The sequence below is a fragment of the Stenella coeruleoalba genome (assembly GCF_951394435.1).
Source record: "Stenella coeruleoalba genome assembly, chromosome: 20".
Lineage (NCBI taxonomy): Eukaryota > Metazoa > Chordata > Mammalia > Artiodactyla > Delphinidae > Stenella > Stenella coeruleoalba.
This window is the reverse complement of record NC_137166.1, coordinates 22,885,156-22,906,312: the sequence shown is the minus strand read 5'-3', so window position 1 is coordinate 22,906,312 and position 21,157 is coordinate 22,885,156. Positions and strand designations below refer to the sequence as shown.

Here is a 21,157-nt window from a genome sequence, read left to right as displayed (position 1 = left end):
ATGCCCAGTTGGGGGATTGGCGGTCCTATCCAGTCTAAACTGGCTCCACTCAAATTAGACAGACCTGACACCAAGCAGCTGGCAAACGGCTCCGGCGTTCGTCACGTTTAGGCTGAGTGCGGCTTGGAGGGCGTGTGCGTTTTTGCTAGCAACAATTAAAACGACCTTGACTAGTGAAGGCAGGTTACAGGTATAATGAATTTAACTGATGATTACCCATGGTTTTAAGAGTATGTTTAATATCCTTTAATCTTTATAATGTTCAACAGTAATCTATGTTATTAGAAGTCAGGTATCTTTGGGACTAAGGGGTAGTGACTGAGGAACTGGGAATGGGTTTCTTGATTGGGGTGCTGCTTACATTGGTGTTTCCATTTTACGAAGCCAGCTGTTCATCTGGCTGTTCACTTAAGATTTGCAGGGCTTTTTGTGTGTAGGTTATAGTTAAATAAAATCTTATTAAAATTTAAAACAAAATAGTAAAGAAAACAAGATGGATAATAGCCCAACAGTTTTCCATTTTCAAAATATGGAAAAAATAGATTCTAGGAAAAAAATGAACACAAGTTTTTTGTGCAAACTTAAGTTTTTGAGTCCTTAAAGAAATACAGCATACTTATTTTGAATAACCTTTTTTTCCCCAACAAATGCAAGTGACATTTACTTGAAGAAGGAAAATACCATATTTTAATGGAGTTTATTTATTAGAATTTTGGTGCTACCCGGTAATGTGTAATTCAAAAAAGAGATATTTTATATAATAATTATTATTTTCGTCCATAGTACTAACTAAAAAAGAACAGGAAAAGGTGGCAATGTATGATAGCTAGGTCAAAATTAATTAGCTATTTTAATTTTTTAAAATCCTCTAAATGTTCTTTTAGGTCAAAACTTCTGTTTATTAATTTCACCTGAGTTCACGGTTGTTTTCATTTTTACTTTTCTTACGGTATTTAAATCTGAACATTGAGGAAGGAGGCTAATGCAAAGTTATCAGAGCTAAAAATAGTTAAATGTGTTAAGAACTGCTTTAAATAATATATATTGTTAAATAAAACTATTTATAAATATATATAAACTTATAATTCATTTTATCTCTAAATATACTTTGGTTATATGATGTTTTATTTTGTCATTCTTCTTATGTATAATTTTGAAATTCCCAGGAATGTCAAAAAGGAAGCAGATGTTGATGTGTGCAGACTGATTCATTGACCTGTGTGCTGGATAGGTGTCCTGTTTCTATCCCACCATTTGAAGGAAACCCCAAAGTTGAATAATCTAGTGACTAGTATGAGAGTTCCAGAAAAAGGAGGATTTCACGTCTAACTAGGACAGTGCTTCTCAAAGTAAGTCCTGGGAAACGTTCATACTAAGGGAAGTTCATTGGAGCTCTAGGGAGAGAAAAATGATTTTGTGCCAAAAATAAATTTGGGAGGTATTGGGGTAAATGATCTTTTCTTTCTCTAAGTAATTGATATATATGGGAAATTACGTCAACAAATGTAGAATACACTTTATATTCAAGTGTGACGTGAAATATTCACCATGTGTAAGGTGGACCATGAAGAATGCTCAAAAAAGTCCAAGTGTTCTTTTTCTGACTAATTAATTACATTAGAATTAAATGTCTATAAAAGCTCCTACTTATTTCAAAATTAAGCAACTCATTTCTAAATATTCCAAAGGTCAAACAAGAAATACAAGGGAAATCAGAAAATAATTCAGAATGATGACAATGAAAACACTTCAGTATTTGTGAGGTGGAGCTAGGGCAGAGATTATAGGGATATTTAGACCTTTCGATGTTTATATAATAAAAGGAAAATTAAATTTCCTTTTAAAAAAAAATCAGAAAATTAAATCAGTAAACATAAGATGTGTCTTAATAAGATATGTCTTATTAATGAAACACAGACAAGACGATAGAGAAAAGCTGCAATCCACATACAAAGCTTAATAAAATTAATAAACCCCTATCAAGACTGATCAAGAACAGAAAGAGAGAGAGCCAATTACTTATAATAGGTTTTAAAGAGTTGATATCACTACAGATCCTGCAGAGTATAAGGATAATAAGAAAATATTATAAATATTATAAATATTTTATATAGTAATTGAACAGCTTGGATAAAATGGGAGAATTCCTTAAAAAGCAAAACTTACCAAAAGTGATTCAAAAATAAAGAGGATATTTTAATGGCTCTCTATACAATAAAATTTTTGAAGTAATTATTAAAAAGATGCACACAAACAAAACATCCAGTCCAGAATGGTTTTACTGGCAAATTATACCAAACATTTAAGGAACAAATGATGCCAAACTTAGACAAAATAGTTTTAAAAAAAAATAGTTTTAAAAAACATATTAGGGGTCTAATACCACCAAATTGTTTCATGAAGTGAACATAACTCTGAAATTAAAACCTGACAAATATATGCAAGAAAATACAATTATAGAAAAAGATGCCTTAAAATCCTAGAAACATATATTCTTAAAAGTTATTAGCAATTCATGTAAAAGGGTAATAAATTATGACTGTGGGAGGCAGAGTAATGGCTTCCCAAAGATGTCCACTGCTGATTCCTAGAAACTGCAGAGTTAGGTTACGTGGCAAAGAGAAATTAAGGTAATGGAATTGTTTGCTAATCTGATAACCTTAAAACAGGGAGATTATGTTGATTACCTGCCTGAGCTCGAAGTAATCACATAGGTCTTACAAGTGGAAGAGGGAGGCAGAAGAGAGAGAAGAAAGATGGCACCATGAAAAGGATTTGGTCCAACATTGATGCCCTGACGGTGACTAGATCACGGAAGAGAATCAAACAAATTTTTTTAAAAAATGAACTAATTGGTTACTGTATAAAATTCATGGTCAGCATTATCTGAAAGTCAGTTTCAGAGTTTACCGAAGCATTGGATCATTTTTAAGCTTAAAAATTGTTTACTTTAAAATTTAATGCAATGTATGCTATCCAGTTTTAAATAAATGTGAACTCATGCAGGTTTTTAAAAATCTGATTCCTTGGCTGAATTGAAACCCTAATAAAATTATATACATCTGTATATAACACTTTCATTCAAGGCCATTTATATGTAAATCTAATGGCTCTTAATTCCAGAGAATATCATTTAAAATGATGGTATAAAAAATGAATGTTACCAAAAAAAAAAAGAATGTTAAATTTAATAACATTGACAAGTTGAGATCTTTAACCAGATGTATTCATTTTAAGATTAAAATAATTAATTTGGGAAAATACTTTTTTGAAATGAAGAAACCAAAGGCTAAAAGTGGGATTCCTTTTGCTGAATATGAATAAACATAGATACAATAAAATAGGACAGAAGGGAGAATCATGAGGTGTCCTAAATTCCATTTCTTACTGAAAATAGGACAATGAAACAAGAATCCTTACTTGCCCTAAATTTCATCTGTTTCTGCTAAGTCAGCTTTTACTAAGACAGAAGGTGGCATTTTTGACATATACTTCTGATTGGCATTGATAACATTTACTGCCCACCAATGTGTGATTGAAATTATCTCTTGGAGAGTGTTTCCCTCTCTCAGACTATAAATATGTAGAGAGTTATCTGTGAATGTGGCAGGGAAAAGTGGGTGCAGGGGAAGGGATCAAGAGAACCATTCCAAAATGTCCTCAGATTTTTGTGACCCAGCTTTATCTTGGGTAACAGAATGTGACAAAGACATAACTCTATGCCCTGCTTTTTTTTTTTTTTTTAAACAAAAGGACTGGCTTTCTAAACTTTCTTTGACCAAAATCAATCTGGGCCCTCCATTTTTATGTTTACTAATAAGCCAAATTTTAATTTAAATGAAATAGATATATGTGTACCTATTTTCAACAGATTATTTCATGCAGCATTCATTGATTAAAATAATTGATAGCAAATAAGATCAACTTATAAAATCACGACAAGCTCATATAAATATTTTTTAATCTAAGGGATATCTTTATTCTGCATACTGTGAAAAGGATAGTCATAAAAGACCCCTTTAAATTGATCAAGTTTGATATGGATAGCTGGAAAACTTTGGAATACCAAATCTAGAGTAATTTTACTAAACACACACTAACAGGTTCATTGTTGCAAAGAAATGTAACACTACTCTGACTATTTTCTGTAAACTAAAACCTTAGTTCATTAAAAAAAAAAATGACAAGAACAACACAAATTCCACATTACTGATATTTTTACCGTGTGTGTTGTACTGTGGTTCTAAGGATATAGAATGTATAATCTCATACTGGTACCTTACCATGACTTTTTGAGGTAGAAACTCATTTTGTGAAAAGTGGAACAAAGGTTTGGAAAAATGAACATAGTAAGTGGCAAGGTGTATCATAGCCCTCAAATCTATTGTACATAGAAAAAAATGGTTTATTGTATATAGAAAAATGTCTAAAATAATTGTAGCTAAATGACTACCTTGGAAATGTATGTATTGACTTTTATTCTCTGTTTAGAAACTTGGCCAATTATATGTAACAGTATCTATGTTAGGAAAATGGATTGGGTGTAAGAACTAAGATAAAGAAATGAATCTCTAAGCATTAGCCCTTTGGTGAAACTAATTCTATTTTCTCAAGTAATATCAGATAAGATACCTTACTCATTCAGTTGGTCATTAGAAAAATCCAATAGTAATATTCCTCCAAAAACCCACCTTGCACATGCAAAATAACATAACGTAAAAAGCCATGTATTTTTCCTTTTTTCCTAAATAATTGATATACAGTGATTACTAGAATTAGAAGCATTCTTATGAGGTATTTTGTTTCTCAGTAATGTTTATTTAGTGCATTAAGAAAGAAAATGTTAAATCCTCCATCTTAAGGAGAAATACACTCTATAATCTGCAACACTCTGAGAAGTTGATTAATAGATATCTCCCTTACTGGACTGTAAGAGCCAAATGGGAGGGATGATTCATCATCATCATATTTTCACATAATACAGTGCTTGAACATTATTAGACCCTAATAAACTTGAATGAGTGGACAGCTTGGTGTTCATGTCAGAGTTACTCCTCGCAGTGGGGAGTGTGGAGTAAAAAAAGAATTGAAAAGCTCCTCCTCACATAAAACGGTCATCTCCTTATGCTACCTAATCTTTGGGTTTATTTATTATTTATTTATTTATTTATTTGCGGTACGCGGGCCTCTCACTGTTGTGGCCTCTCCTGTTGCGGAGCACAGGCTCTGGACGCGCAGGCTCAGCAGCCATGGCTCACGGGCCCAGCCGCTCTGCGGCATATGGGATCTTCCCGGACCAGGGCACGAACCTGTGTCCTCTGCATCGGCAGGCGGACTCCCAATCACTGCGCCACCAGGGAAGCCCTTTGGGTTTATTTCTGAACACTGAAGCCAACTGTAAGTTTGTATCAAGCAGGTTCAGACGATAAAAATACCAGCCAGTTCCATCAAATAGTATTTGTGACCAATTATCATAAAATAAGTGACCGAATTAATAGAGTTGGTGAAGATGGATTACTATTGAATGAAGGGAGCAGAAAAATTACTTCACAAAAGAACATTTATTTCTTTATAATAAATTTTAAATATATAAATGCCTCTGTATCAACCACTTTTCTGAACAACATTATAGCCTGAGTTATAGACAAGTGGTGGATAAACATTTAAAATGGGGTTATTGTCTTGCATTAGCAGAATATGCAAACCTTGCTCCAAGATGCCTAAAATATTTGAAGGTAAAATTATCAAAATTTTTCCTTTGATTATCTTTCTCAAAATCTGTCTTCTACTTGTGAGATATAATAATTCAGAGGTGTTTGAATCATTTTCTCTGCTTTAAGAAATTATTATAAAAATAACAAGACCCTCTCCTCCCATTTGATTTGATTTGATTTGATTTGAAGCGTTCTGTCTTTCATGGGTTTGCTTAGACTTTTGCATCACAAAGTTGTGCGTGGGGGATTCATCCTGCTCGACATAGTTACTTGCCCATCTTCACTTAATGATGGTCATAAAAATCTCTGAATCAGAGCAAATGGACTATGTCCCTCTCCTGCCACCGTCCTTACAACACTTGTTAGGGGCTCATTAATTACTGTGGGAACATTTGCTAAGGGTCTGTGGCTTGGGTTTTCAGCAAAAACGTCTCCAAGGAGTTTTGTTTCTCTTTGTTTTCACAGTTAAAATGGTATTAAAAAATGCTTCAGACATGATCTTCCCTTTGAAATAGAATCCTCTGAAGTTGTGTTTAATATCTCACTATGTGGCTTTTAGAAGCTTTCAGACCCTATGTCTTTAAACATCCTTTGTTCATTTTCGCAGGTATTGGCCTTGTAATATTGAAAGGAAGGTAGGTCTGCTACTTTTGTAATGGAAATGCACACCGAGGCTTATTCATTAAGGACAATAGATTTAAGTACACATTGGACATAAGTGTCTCTGACTGAGTTCCTGTTCAGGTGCCAGCTAAGAATTTGGTACTCATTTGCGTTGTAATTCATTGGCCATAGGGGTCTGTCACACACAGAGATGATAAAATATTAGAGCGAGAAGGAACTGTAGAGGGGTAGAAATTTGCACGTTAGTATTTAGCAAAGTAAATGCATCTTTACTTTTTGTAACAACCTCTTTTGCTTTTTTTTTTTTTTTTTGGTGCCTCCATTCCTGCTGTGTTGTTGGAGATGGAAAAGGAGATTTTATCTTGCTAATTGAAAGAGCTCCAGTTGCTTCTGATTTTAAAATGTGTTTTTTCAAGTAACTCACTTTCTTATGGATAAATGCTAAAATTTTCAGTTTTCTTCTCCTTTCTCATGCTCCTTCTGAAGATAATGCCTGGGTCTGTAAAGGCTGGAGAACTTCAGTAGTGTTTAAAAGGGCATTTGGAGGGACTTCCCTGGTGGTCCAGTGGTAAAGAATCCGCCTTACAATGCAGCGGACACGGGTTCCATCGCTGGTCAGGGAACTAAAATCCCACATGCTGCGCACTACTGAGCTCATGCTCCTTAACTAGAGAAGAGAAAACCGGCACGCCACAACTAGAGAGAAGCCCGTGTGCTGCAACAAAATGCAGCAACTAAGACGCCGCCGCCAAAAATAAATAATAAATAAATAAATCTCAAAAAAAACCCCAAGGCATTTGGAGGCAATGCAGAAATTAAATTGGAACATAAACAGACATAAGCTGATTCTGTGACATAAGCTGATTCTGCGACTGAACTTGGCTGGGACAGTCCCTGTTAAGGCCTGTTGTCTGGGTATATTTTTTTTTACCTGTTTATTGGAGTATAATTGCTTTACAATGTTGGGCTGGTTTCTGCTGTACAACAAAGTGAATCAGCTATATGTATACGTATATCCCCATATCCCCTCCCTCTTGCGCCTCCCTCCCACCCTCCCTATCCCATCCCTCTAGGTGGTCACAAAGCACCGAGCTGATCTCCCTGTGCTATGAGGCTGTTCCCCACTAGCTTTCTGTTTTACATTTGGTAGTGTATATATGTCACTGCTACTCTCTCACGTCGTCCCAGCTTCCCCCTCCCCATGTCCTCAAGTCCATTCTCTACGTGTGTCTTTATTCCTGTATGCCTCTGCTTAGACCATATAGATGAAAATACCAGAAGCCAGTTATACAGACGACCTTCCATGTCAGAGCAGCAACTTTGTGTCAGGCCCTACATTCGAAACCTAATACATATATTAATATTTAATTTAGCTTATTAATTAGTTCAACCATTATCTGAGCACTTTTCACCTGCTAGCCACTATTCTGGGCTCCAGGAGATTTGGCACTGAAGAAAACAGACCAATCTCCGTCATGAAACCTATGTATCAGTGTCACTGGTTCATCATTCACATTTGTTGACTAAAAAAAATGCACAATGTGGAAGTTTTGAGTTAAGTTTTACTGGGGGCAAAATGAGGACGATAGCTCTGGAGACAGCATTTCAGATAGCTCTGAGGAACTGCTCCAAAGAGGTAGGGGCTGTAAGGTCGGATCTTAACGAACGGCACCGCGAAACAGGAAAGCTTCAAGTGAGCTTTACTAGGGAGCGCTCCCGGGCGAGGTTCACTGGTCCGAGAGAAAGGGGCCAGAGAAGTCGCGCCCAGTCCTGGGCGTGGGAGATTTTTACTGGGGTGTAAGGGAAGGGTGGTTTGCAGGGGGGCGGGGGTGATTTGCTTCATGGGGTAATTCCTTATTTGGTGAGGATACAGTAGGGCCGGGTGTTGGTTGGTCTGTTGTGGGGCATAAGCCCATTTTCCCTTCCCGTCAGCCCCATTGTTTTCTGGGCAGGAAGTTAGAGTCTCTTGTTGATTCCCAGAACAGGTGAGGTCGTTATGTCCCAATGCCTCTCCTTCCTCATACTGGTCGATGTTTTCTCTTACCCCCCCCCGCCCCGGGCCTCCTTTCACCCGGGCCAGCGGACCTTACAGGGGCCAGGTCAGTCTACATATGATTTTAGCAAAAGGGGATGATGTCATCAAGCACACATGTAGGCAAAGGCTTGCTGCTAGTTGCTGGGAACATACGTCACCGTTCATGATTTTAGTGCTTTTCTGGATATGAGAAGATTTAAGAAATTAGGCTCTTAAAATCTGAAAATATCTCTCTGAAGGCCTGTTCTGCCAGTTTTTTCCCAAAGCACAGAGTGCCTCCTTCCTGATCTCCACCCTGAACTCCTTTCAGGTTGTGTTGAAGGTCAGCGGCTGCAGTGGCTAGTGACCTGATCCTTGTAGAGGCAGATGGCAAGTGCCAAGTTTTAGCTGGCACATTAAATGATTTAATTTATTTTAGAGACAATGAAACAAGGCCTTCAAAAAAAGTGACTTATCCAAAAAGTCAAGTAATAGGTTAGTGATAAATCCATTATCAAAACCCCAGTTGCCTGAAAAACACCTTAATTATCTATAACAGGGGTGAGCCTGAGAGCCAAATCTGCCCACTGCCTACTTTTGTAAATAAAGTTTTGTAGGAACATGGCCAAGCCTATTTATTTCTATATTGTCTACAGCTGTTTTTGCCCTACAATAGCAGAGTTGGGTAGTTGCAGCAGATCCCATATGGCATGCAAAGCACAACATATTTACCATCCAGCCCTTTACAGAAAACATTTGCCAACCTCTGTTCTATAATATAGGTACTCGTATTCCTGACGATCTCATTCACGAAGGTAAAACCTGACAATGTGGGCTTAGCCATTTACCACCTGTGCCGCCTTGAACAAGTCAATTAACCTCTGAGATGCAATTTCCTTACCCATAAAACAGGGATAATAATTAGTGCATTGTTAGCAGTGAAGATTAAATTAGCTAACGTATGTAAAACAGAGCTGGTAAGAGAAAAGAAAGTAGTTATTAACATTTCTAGCTGGATAGCTGCTCTGTGAGCTCTCTGCTGTGAAGGGTGAAGGTACAGGATGAGATTTTGTTTCTCCTTTTTTTGTGCCCTAACAACCAATGGCTTCCTGGGAGTTTTTGCACAGAATTTTCTAATGTGAGGGATACTTACAGCACTCAGGAGTAAACACTGAGTCTGGGCTTTAGTGGCCTCTCAGCTCAGCAAGAGACATCTTTTCTTATAAATTTGTGGATCACTGCTATGAGATGTCCAAGTTGTGGATTGACTTAATGAAAAGAGGAATGAGGAGCAGTTACATTTCCATTAAGTGGACAACATTACCCTTGATGAGGCTGCTGGAATTGAAGCATCCTCTTCTCCCTCAGGTGTAGTCTTAGAAGCACAGAACTGATTGATTCATTAAAGATGTGTTTGTTTTTGCCTCTGAAATCAGCTGTCTCAAAAGATTATTCTGTGGTCACGAAGGACTAAATTCCAATTTATAGTGGAATTGTTACGCCAGCACAGAGGCTGTGAGAAGTTTCTAGAGAGGTTGGCTCTTGGCACCCATGAAATATGAGCAGATTCCAAAATATTTGGAAATTCCCAGTGGGACCCATAGGCCATTTGTAATGCAGGAATTGAAAGAATCAAAGCCACAGACTGCTAAAATTTGGTGCAGTTCCACCTTAATCATCACAATCATCAAATTAGCTAATACCTGTCTAACACTTTCTATGTATGAATGTCTATGCTAAGGATTTTATTAACTTTATCATATTTAGTACTCTTAGCCATCTTAAGATATAGGCATTACCTTTATATCACAGATCATGAAATTGAATCATGAAAGGTTAACTAGTTTGTAGTGACTTGCACAGCTGCTGAACTACAGAAGTGGAACTAGGTGCACACCAGGTCTTCTTGTTCACAGAGAAAAGTCTTTGTCCGTACTTGCCCTTCATTTCCAGAGTTGTATTTATGCCTACTTAAGGTTTCTCTGTGGAGCCTTCTCTGACAATATTAGGATTTTTACTTCTACTTCATCCAGAAATCTTCTGACATTATACCTAATGATTCTCTCACCCACTTTAACTAAGTGAACACAGATTTACTCAGGCTTACAAAGAAACAAAAATCAAAAACAAACTCGCTTTCTGTTGAGGTAATCTTCTCTGGTTTACTCTTTTCCTTCTTTCTGTCAGTCATCTTTGCTAATATAACTTTTTTCCCCAAACCTGTTAGTTATTTGCATAAAATTCCTAGTGTTTGCTAGGCTGTTAGTAGAAATATGAATAACAGCAAATATTTATTGTACACTATTCCTGTTTTAGGCACATGGCAAAAAGTCTGACATGCAGTATACCATTTAACCTTCACAACAATCCTTTCAATTAGTTATTATCATTTCCATTTTCCACCCAAAGAAACACTCAGAAAGATTAATTTGATCAAATTCAAATTGCTTCTAAAAGTGGAATTAATATTCATACTAAAATCTGTATAATTCCAAAAGCTATATTCTTTTAAACACTTCTCTGTAGTTCACTTTAAGAGCTTATTTTTCATCAATTATTTAAGGATACTCCATCTTACATTAATATGCTCTGAAAAATGCTGCTAATCACTTATTTCTAAGGGAATGTCTTGTCTCTCTGGTGCCCTTCCAGTTTTCTGTCTGCTGTCGTTGTCACTCTGAGTGTGTCATCTTTAGCTAATCCTCTTCTCCATTTCTATGTATCATTCTCTCTAGGTGTAGTAAACTGGAGCCTTTTGATTTAGCTCCCTTTAGAGGTGGAAATACTAATTTCCACAGTAAGTCTACATCTAAAAATCTTTTATCAGACTCAAATAAATACTTCTGTGTAACATCACTTACTGTCCATCCTAGCTGCTATTAAGATTTTTTCCTTTTAACTTTCCCTGTGTTCACTGATTTCTCAAGCAAGTTCTCCCCAAAGTAGAGAAGCACTGAAAGACACTCAAACTTACTTGTCCACCACTGCAATGCCAAGGAACTGTTTTAAGTACAGAATAAGAAACAGAAGCAGCTCAGGGATGACAGAGTTGGTGTAACACCTTGGTATAGACATAGGGATTGGAATAGAAAAAGATCTGGATTTGGATCCTGACTCTCTTATTTAGGGACCATTTGGTCTTGGGGAATCAGTCATCATTTCTGAGTCCTAATTCTACTATCTTGAGAATATAACACCTGCACACTTCACTGAGGTGTTTATCCAGTCTGGACTTGCTGAATACCTACTAAGGGCCACAGTTCTTGTGAAGATTGATTGGGACAGCTGGCATAAGGGTTGGGGTTGAACACATGAATCACCTAAACCAACACAAAAGCTAAATGCCATCCACCAATCTTGTGAAGGACTGGGGGATTCCATTCAAATTTTTATTATTAGTGCCATTTGTTTTAAAGGAACCTCTCCAAGTAAGAATTCTCGTGGACTCTTTTAGAGCCCAGGTAGGCTAGAGAGCCAAAGAGGATTTCTGAGAATATAGTCACAATACCTGGTCTGATAAAATCTTATTTTTGTGAATTAATGTAAAAGTTAAATGCCAGAAGGCATGATTTATTCATCGCAGCTGGTTAAACATGTAACAAATTACCTTAATTACGGATTAGAATGCAAACAATCAGAAACTGCTAAAAAAATATGGAATATACGGTCACAAAATGAGAAGTCCAATCAATTGGGAGTTTGTGAAATGTTCCATGAGAGGATTAGGCTGCTAACAGAGATGTGGAAAATATATTTTAAACTCTCATTGTGATTTTCATGCAAAATGATGCCATGATACCGACATTGCCTTGGGGAGAACTGATCTCCGCTCACATATCCCTCTAAGGCAATCTTTGGGGAGGCTGATTTCCCAGCCTTAACATTTGGCTGCTATGTTCAGTGCACTTCCAGGTAAGCTGCTTTGAAACCAGCACAGAAAACACGTGTTTTGAATGGTTTTGTTTTCAAGTACTTCTTGACTTCTTACTTACTCCATGTAGTTCTAAAAAATCAGAGCAAGAGGGGCACTTAGACACCACTGAATCCAAAGCTTTTATTTGACAATAAAGAAACAGAGGTTAAAGTATTTTAAGCGACACACAGCTTGTACAGGAGGAGAGTTTAGAAAAGCCATGAATGTGTAATGGAAAGTGGTAGCTACTATTTCTTGAACACCTATTATGTTGCAAGCACAGGGCTGGGTGTTACACATTGTCTCATTTGGTTAGCACAATGAGTCTAGGAGTAGATATTGCTACTTTGATTTACCAGAGGCGGGAATTAAATCTTGGAGAATTTTAAAGCTTGGAGAATTGAAGTAACTTCCTCGAATAACAAGTAATTTATCTATAGTCTAAATATATATGCTTTCCATCCAAACCCATCTTCTTTCAATTCTACAGATTACTTCCTTATTCACATTTATTTTGTAAAAAACAATAGCAACAACAAAAAAACTAAACAAAAACATGGCGTGAGAACGATAGTCTTTAAGAGTTCAATATCAAAAACCACCAGAAACAAATATACTGATGTCTTTCTTCCTCCTTATTAACTAGTTATTTTGATAATGGCATGCAGTTTTGATAGAATAACTTGATAACCACAGGAAGGAAAACACCCTTTTGGCATCTTGTTTTGTTTTATTTTTCATTAAGAAGAAACAGCATAAGTGTATTAAGAAAATTTAACCCTCACTTCAGCAACCTAATTGATGCTTTCTGGAAATACACTTGACTATATACCTTAGCAAGTTACTGGAAGTTTTACTCTATTATACAAGACACTGGGGGAAAGAAAAAGAGTTGTGCTATTCCATATTTATTCAGCCATGATTAACATTGTGTTGAATAATAATTTTTAATTTCCATTTCTTGAATATATTTATTAATTTACCTCCTGCCAATATATGGCTCTGGTTGCCACTATTTAGAATTTATTCCTGTTCTTCCTAAGTATCATTTGCATAATGGAATGACAAGGTCCATTCACTAGCAGTTGGTTGTGGGGTGTTGGACAGAGTGACTGGGTTGTAATTAGTGGCATCTGGCCTCTTGTTTCATTAGCATGCAAATGGCACTACCAGAGGCCATGACAGCCTGGCAGTTTCACAACAGTCACTATAATGCATATCTGCTTTTATAAGCATATCAGTGGGATTGCTTTTTATAAAAAAATAAAATATGTATGTGTGAATGAATTTGATGGTCTATCTTTGCATCCTGGAATCTTAAAAAAAATCTTTTTCATCAAAGAAGAAAACAGGACAGCAACACATCAGTCTCAACCTTTCCTTTCCATTTTTAGGTTATTGAAAATGTAATCCAAGCTCTTGTTTCTGCCTGGCCTGCCTCCATTTCCCCAGTGAAATCTTTACTCGTTGCTTTGTCTTATTTTCCCTAATTAAACTACCCAGTTTCGTCTTTATAAAATGTGGCACTTTTTTTTCTTCTCAAAGGCAGTACTTTACTCAAGGAATAACAAGGCTCTCTAGTCTCTATTTCACTGTGTCCAGACACTTCTCCTTGGTCTTCATGGTTCTGTTATTACTTGGGAATCATTGGTGCTGCTGCTGACGGATGTATTGTAATTGGAGCTAACCCTGTTGGAAGCTTGTTGTGTACAGAGGATTGTTTTAGCCTTCTTTGATCTTCTCAGCAATTCAATAAATTGGAACTATTGTACTAAGGTGTCTATTTTCAGATTAAAAAGAAAAAAGAAACAGAAGAGAAATCAATAAAAATTAGGCTCTGAAAGGTGCTGTAACTTTCCTAAAGCCATTCAGCAAGTGTTACACTCAGGATTTGAATCCATGCCTCTCTGACTGTGGAATCCCATTCTCTAAGCCACTTTTCTCTACCACTTCCTACAACAGATGAACATTCGGTCTGGAAAGTAATTTTGGGCTCTGAAGATTCTTCAAACAACAGAATTTTATCATTATAAAAACATTCTAAGGTTCTTAATTTGAAAATTTTGTCACAGTGACAATGTTGAATATTTTACTTACGTGTAACTAGATGTTTATTTGCATGTCAATGTGATTTTACTCCTTGTCATCTCATGGATTGAGATCACTATTTTCCAAAGTGTGAAGTGAAGAATCTCTGTTTCATGGATTGTCTATGGGCATTATATGACAATGGTGTTTCTTGGTCTATTAAGTTTGGAAATACTTGGGTTAAACTACATAAGCAAGTTTTCCCTAGAGCAGAATTTCTAAAAGCCTTTTAATGTGCTAATGTGAATATACCTAACTTTAAGGGAGTCTGAGAATGTTGAGGATCTTTTATTTTTTTACCTCGAATGTGTGAATTCTATTTGCCAGCAAGGAAACTGTTGCAGAGGTTTCAGGTTAAGGACTATCAGGTAAGTGATACCCTGTTTCTAGTATGAGACCCTGGGCAATAAATTAAAACGTAGCCCTGTATTTCTCAAAGGTTTTAGGGATCGCTTCTTGAATCATATATAATATAGAAGTCCTGAAATGCAGGAGAGTGAAACATGTCCCAGATTGTTAGTGTAAAGATTAAGGAAGATAAGCAAAGTACATAGCCCAGTACCTAACATAAAGTGAATACTCCATAAAGGTTTACTTTAAATATAAGTCAATTTCCAGAACTTTATATTGTGTTCTCTTCCTTATCTAATATAAGTAATTTTGAAATACTAAAGTTTGATTGACAAGGAGAAAAATATCCACTACTGTCACCCTTAATAATCATCTGTAATCAGCAGTGAATTAACAGCAGTGGCCTCTCTCTGTTGCTATCAATTACACACATTATTAATGGATTGACAAAAATCTGCCAAGGCATAGATTGTTAACAGGAATTGACACTTTGGTTATTGCTAGTGTCAGACATTAATTTTGGAGGGTGCAATCATGCCACACTAAAATGCATGTTATGATGGTTTATTTTGTGGGAGAGAAGACTGTTTCTGGAAAGTGGTTTGGAATGTAAGTTGAAGGAAAGATATTAGCAGATGTCTGACATAAGAGACATGGAGAGGAGATAGTGCCCACACAATGGTTATTGACGCATGCCAACAACTGTCTTATACAGCAAAAATTCTGCGTCATTAATCTGGAAACTCCTAAATTGGTTAAATAAAATCTAGAACAATCTTGAATATTGTAGCTATTTTAAAATTTACTTTGAAAGTATTAAATCTTGGAAAAAATAAAATAAGCTGTTCTTCGTTTAATTCTCAGAGTAACATTCTGGGGAAATTGAAGATGAGAAAATTGAGATTGTGTATTTTAAATTACCCTAGTTAAGTTGCATTTGGTTGGAAAAGAGCTAACAGTTGAACACACCTTTCAGAAGTGCAGATATTTTTCACTGTACTGTATTATCTCCCTAGAGCTTCTAAGATTTGGGAGGAATTGGTGGTGATAAGGGGTGGCAGAAAGAATAGTAATGGAACCTTTCAAACGGTGCATAGGAAATGGCTTAAACATGCCTCCCTAGCGCCCCCTGGAGGCTAAATGCAAGTCTAGTTTCATCCCCCATAATGGGATGCCAACTCCATTTCCCTTCCCAGGGAGGTCAATGATGCTGCTATTCTGGCCTGCTAACTGTGTTGTGATTACAATCATCACTGATGAAGAGTTGGCCTGTGGTGACTGTTCTCACCAGCTGTGGCTGGATTCTTGCTCTAGTCTCAATCTCTACCACTATCAAATAGGATCCTCTTGGAGCTAGAGATTGCCTTTAGTTTCACACTGGGCTGAGTTCATAGATGTGACGAGGTGAGAGCATAGGTTTCACTTGTGGAGATTTAGGAATGCCTCCAAGGTTATAAATACTCATAGTCGTCATAAATATCTTAAAGGAAGTAATCTTTCATCCCCAGGGAGTAATAAAACAACATAAAAAAGCAGGGGTAGTGAAATATTTATTTTACGTTGAAAAGATGAAAAGGCACCCAAATACTTATTCTATCTATAAGTGGGCAAGGCCAGGGAATACTCTGCCCCCTCATCCAATTTTTATACTTTAATATACAAGATTCCTTAGATCCTCAGTTATTATCCTAGATTCTCATCTTTGACCTATTTAAACGCATCTCCTTGAATATAATCCTTGGATCTTTGCAGCCTTCTTTCATAATTTGTCTGCTTTTTCTACAAATTATCTATGTGGAACATTAGGTTTCTTGTTTGTTTTTCACCATTTGCAAGTGTAAAATTCCTTTGCACAACACTGATAAAATGTATTATTTCAAGCACAGTGTTATATATGCATTACCTCCTTGATTCTTATTTTCATCTGTATTAGTCTGCCAGGGCTGCCATAATAAAGTACCACAGACTGGATGACTTAAATAACATAAATTTAATTTCTCACAGTTTTGTAAGCTGGAAGTCCAAGATTGAACTGTCGGCAGGTTTCGTTTCTCCTGAGGCCTCTCTCCTTGGCTTGCAGGTGGCTACCTGCTCACTGTGTCTTCAAATGGCTTTTTCTCTGTGCACATGTATCTCTGGTATCCCCTCCCCTTCTGATAAGGAGACCAGTCATATTGGATTAGTGCCCTACTCTTATGACCTCATTTAACCTTAATAATACCTCTCTAAAGGCCCTATGTCCAATATGCGGTCATACTGGAGGTTAGGACTTCAACATATGAATTCTAGGGGGACACAATTTAGTCTATAACATCATCCAATGAGATAAGAGTTTATCCCTGTCTTACAGGTGGATAATAGTTTATCCACATCTTCAAGATGAGGAAACAGAGGTTTGGATAGAATGTCTTGCCAAATTGGAAGCTAGATTCTTGGCTGTACTATGTTGGGCTGGAAAACCAAGCACATATTCTCTGTGAGAATCTGTGCATCAGAATCACCTATAGAGGTACTTCCCACCACTGGTGGCGCAGTGGTTGAGAATCCGCCTGCCAATGCAGGGGACATGGGTTTGATCCCTGGTCTGGGAAGATCCCTCATGCCTCAGAGCAACTAAGCCTGTGAGCCACGACTACTGAGCCTGCGCTCCAGAGCCCGTGAACCACAACTACTGAGCCCACGTGCTGCAACTACTGAAGCCCGCATGCCTAGAGCCCATGCTCTGCAACAACAGAAGCTGCCACAAAGGGAAGCCTGCGCACTGCAACGAAGAGTAGCCCCCACTCACCACAACTAGAGAAAGCCCATGCACAGCAACGAAGACCCAACACAGCCAAAGAAAGAGAGAGATTTAAAAAAAAAGAATCAGCTAGAGAACTACACCATTGTAGGTCATCAGAACAAGGGCTTAGGGGCTGAGTTGAATCTGCAGAGGCCACTGATAGAACTAAAGTAATTTCGAGTAAGGGTTTTGAGAGCTCCAAGTGCTAAAACTATACCTATCTGGAGCTACAGTCATGATTTTTATGATAGACATTTATTGAATATTGCAGGCCAAGCAATGAGTTAAGTGCTGTGGCTTGTTGCATACACACACACACACACACACACACACACACACACAGTGAGAGATAAGCCCTATTATTGTTCTCATTTCCCTGATGAGGTTCTGGAGGTTCAGAGAGACATAACAGCTTGCCAAAGAACATAGTGGGAGAACTAGTATTGACTCACTGGCTGTTTATCTTTTAGTTCACAAACCTTGACTCACTAAACAAAGCTGCATCTTGAGCTTGCAGCTTCCACATCCCATCTCAAATTCTCTCACTTTCAGGAAACTAGCCAGAGCTCCTGATAAGGAAACCTGCCATGGGCCCCTCTTTAAGAATAAGATGAGATTCTTCAAAAGGAACAGTACAACAAATGTCAGTTTATTCTGCACTCTAACTCTATTTGCATGCACAGCTTCACAAGATGAGGTTATCCATTAACATTCCAGATGATTTGTATGCTCATGACATTTGTAGCCTTCTCCACCACATACTATTCCATTAGCCCATCACAGACATAACAGTGACCGTCTCTCATATACTTTAGCATTCTTAAGTCTTTTGCTAATCCAATGCTATCAACCTTTCTGATTTACGTATTCTAAGACTTTCAAGACCAGGTCCATTTCTTTTTGTCTACCACGTTGGATGAAAAAGGATACGTTAGGATGTAAATGTATGACGATGATAGCCAAAGTAAGATGATGATACTTTGGCTATCATCAGGGAGATGATGATAGCCAAAGTAACATGTATTTATTATGTGCCAGGAACTGAGGTAACCACTGTAATTGTGTGTGTGCATGTGTCTATAATTATAGTTAATCCTCAGAATTCTATGAGTAGATATGATTTACTATTACTCTTATTTTACATAAGGAATCTGTGTTGCATAGATTCATCACTCACTTTTTCCATAAGCAAATGGTGATGACAGTATTATGATTAAAGTTCTATGACTCTACAGACTGTGACATATGTATATTTCCCTCTGGAAAATGTCTACATGGAACCAAAGTACATCTCAATGATTTCCTTAAATCATAGTACCTTCTTATGTGCTTCTATGAAGTTTTTCTATTCTTTTGAAATATTTTGAGTCTATACTATGATAAAGGTATAGGAAATGTTTCTATTTCACAAGAGAGTAAACTTGCAACTTTCTAGTTTTTAATCTAACTCAAGAAATCACTTTCACTCTTTTGCCTTCAATTTAGAAGGTATTAAATACTTGTAAATACCAGTAAAATTCAGTAAAAATTGACAATGTAGGTATATATAAAACTGATAATTACAAAATGTATATAAATAAAAAGTAAAAGGTTTTAATATATTAGCTCATGATATAGTAACCCCAGTGCTGAACCCTTTATATGACTTAACTCATTTAATTCTTACACAAATTAAATGTTAAGACAATAAGCATTTTCACATTACAGATGAGGAAATTGAAGAACACAGAAATTAAGGAATTTATCCCACTGGTCTTGCTGGAGGTTGGAATCAAACCCAAACCCAAACGTCAGCACTCATGTTGCTAAGCACTGAACTACATTAACCCTCAGTGATGCAGAGAGCCCAGGTATTAAAGTTATAAGGATTAGTATATGGACATTATTTATTTACTTTTAAACTCTTGTGAGAGGTTTTTTGCACTGTTGATCCTGATTAATAGTCCCCTGTTCACTTGCAGTTCCTCCCACTATTGACAGTCTTTGGCCATCCATTGAATCTGGGCCAGCCTTCTTTCTTTGACTAATATAATACAGTGGAAACAATGAAATACCTGAGGACTTGAGTACTCTTTCTCTTGGAATGCTGCCCGTGCTGTGATGCTTTTTAATGGAATATAAGACATCACATGGAGAAGGTCCCAGGTGCAGAAACTAATACCATCTTAGTCTACAGACCTACCAAGCAGGTGAGAAAATGCAGATCACAACAACAACCTATAGCTGACCATAAACACGTAAGTGTGCCCTGATGAGGAAAGAACCACTCCGCTGACCCTTAGACTTGGGAGCAATAATAAATGACGATTTTTTAAGCCATTGAGTTTTGGAATAGTTTGTTATGCTTCAATAGCTAACTAATGAAGAAATTGACAACAGAAGTGAGTCAGTGCTATAATAAAAACCTACAATGTGCGATATCAGCTTAGTTGAGTAATAATGGGAACCTATAAAAAAATGAGCAAACAATTGGAAAAGGCTAAGAAAATAGAAAAATTTTATTACAGGCTAATAAATATCATGACCCATTTTATGTAGTAGCAAAGCAATTCACAAAACTGTAGCCAGCTGTTAATAAGAAAATGGAAAAAATAATAATATGGCTATGGATAAGGAGTTCCCGAGGCAGAGTGTTGAAAATGTCAGCAGAATGCCATCAGTTGTGTATGATAGGTGTGGAAAGAAAGGCATGAACACCCAAAAGAACTAACCAGTTTTCAAGTAACACTCAAAAGGAACGTAGAGGTGCCAGGATTTACTGGGTTAGAAATAAGACAGTAGGTCATCTTCAATTTTGCCAGCTAGCAAAAGATTCTCAACAGGTTTGGGGTATAGATAAAATTAAGGATGTATCTGCAAGAAACTCTGTTAAAATCTCTGAAAGAATTAAGTTGGTACCTGCTAGACCCCCTTAGCTAGGAAAATAGGTCATCTAGGAATCTTAAGGGTGTTGTTGACCTGAAATGCTTAAGTATTTGTGATGTTTTAAAATCTTTAGTGATTATTGTTTTGGCAAATTGAGTTTAATGAGATTAATAGAAGGCTCACAATTTCAACAGAGTTGCACTGGAAAAAAAAAGAACCCAGTTTGGATTAAAAGGTGCCAAGATGACTGAGACATCCTGAAGTCCTCTGGGGTTCCAAATTTGTATGGAAGGGTAGAATCTTGTTCAATTGTCACTGCAGATTACTACTTCAGAAGGATCCAAAGAGGATGAGGAAAAAGGTAAGATATCTCAGAGGGTAGCATCAAGGACCAAAAGAGTGGGGCCAGGAGCCATGGTGGATAATACAAGGAGATCCAGTCCTCGGGAGAAGAGCCCAGAGAAAATTCTCCACTCTTAGAGTGTGTGCTTGGGAGCGAGGCTGGGGGGGTGCATGGTGATGGACAATATTTTACAAGTTTTCAGAAATGGTATGGATTAGTGATGCTGTGTGTCTCCTAACCCTTCCTCTCACTTTAAGAATGGGACTGTGCATTGTGGTTATTCTGTCTCTGTGTGCCCCTTGTACATTGGGCGTGTATGAGGCAGATAACCAGAGTTTTTATTAATTCATAGGTGTCTGAATCAAAAGGAGCCACCACCTCCAGGGAACTACATCCAGACCTGATGTATATCCTAAGATCTTGTGCTTGCAGCCTGGTATTGTAATTACAAGACACATCGGGG

General features: G+C 37.1%; 1 long non-coding RNA gene across 1 annotated transcript; it reads left to right on the top strand.

Moving 5' to 3' along the window:
• Positions 1–54: 54 nt before the first annotated feature.
• LOC307179402 lies at positions 55–20,411 on the top strand. The gene is made up of 4 exons (XR_013825379.1): positions 55–190; positions 1,167–1,349; positions 19,194–19,336; positions 19,448–20,411. It is a non-coding gene; the product is annotated as an uncharacterized lncRNA (long non-coding RNA).
• The last annotated feature ends 746 nt before the right edge of the window (positions 20,412–21,157 follow it).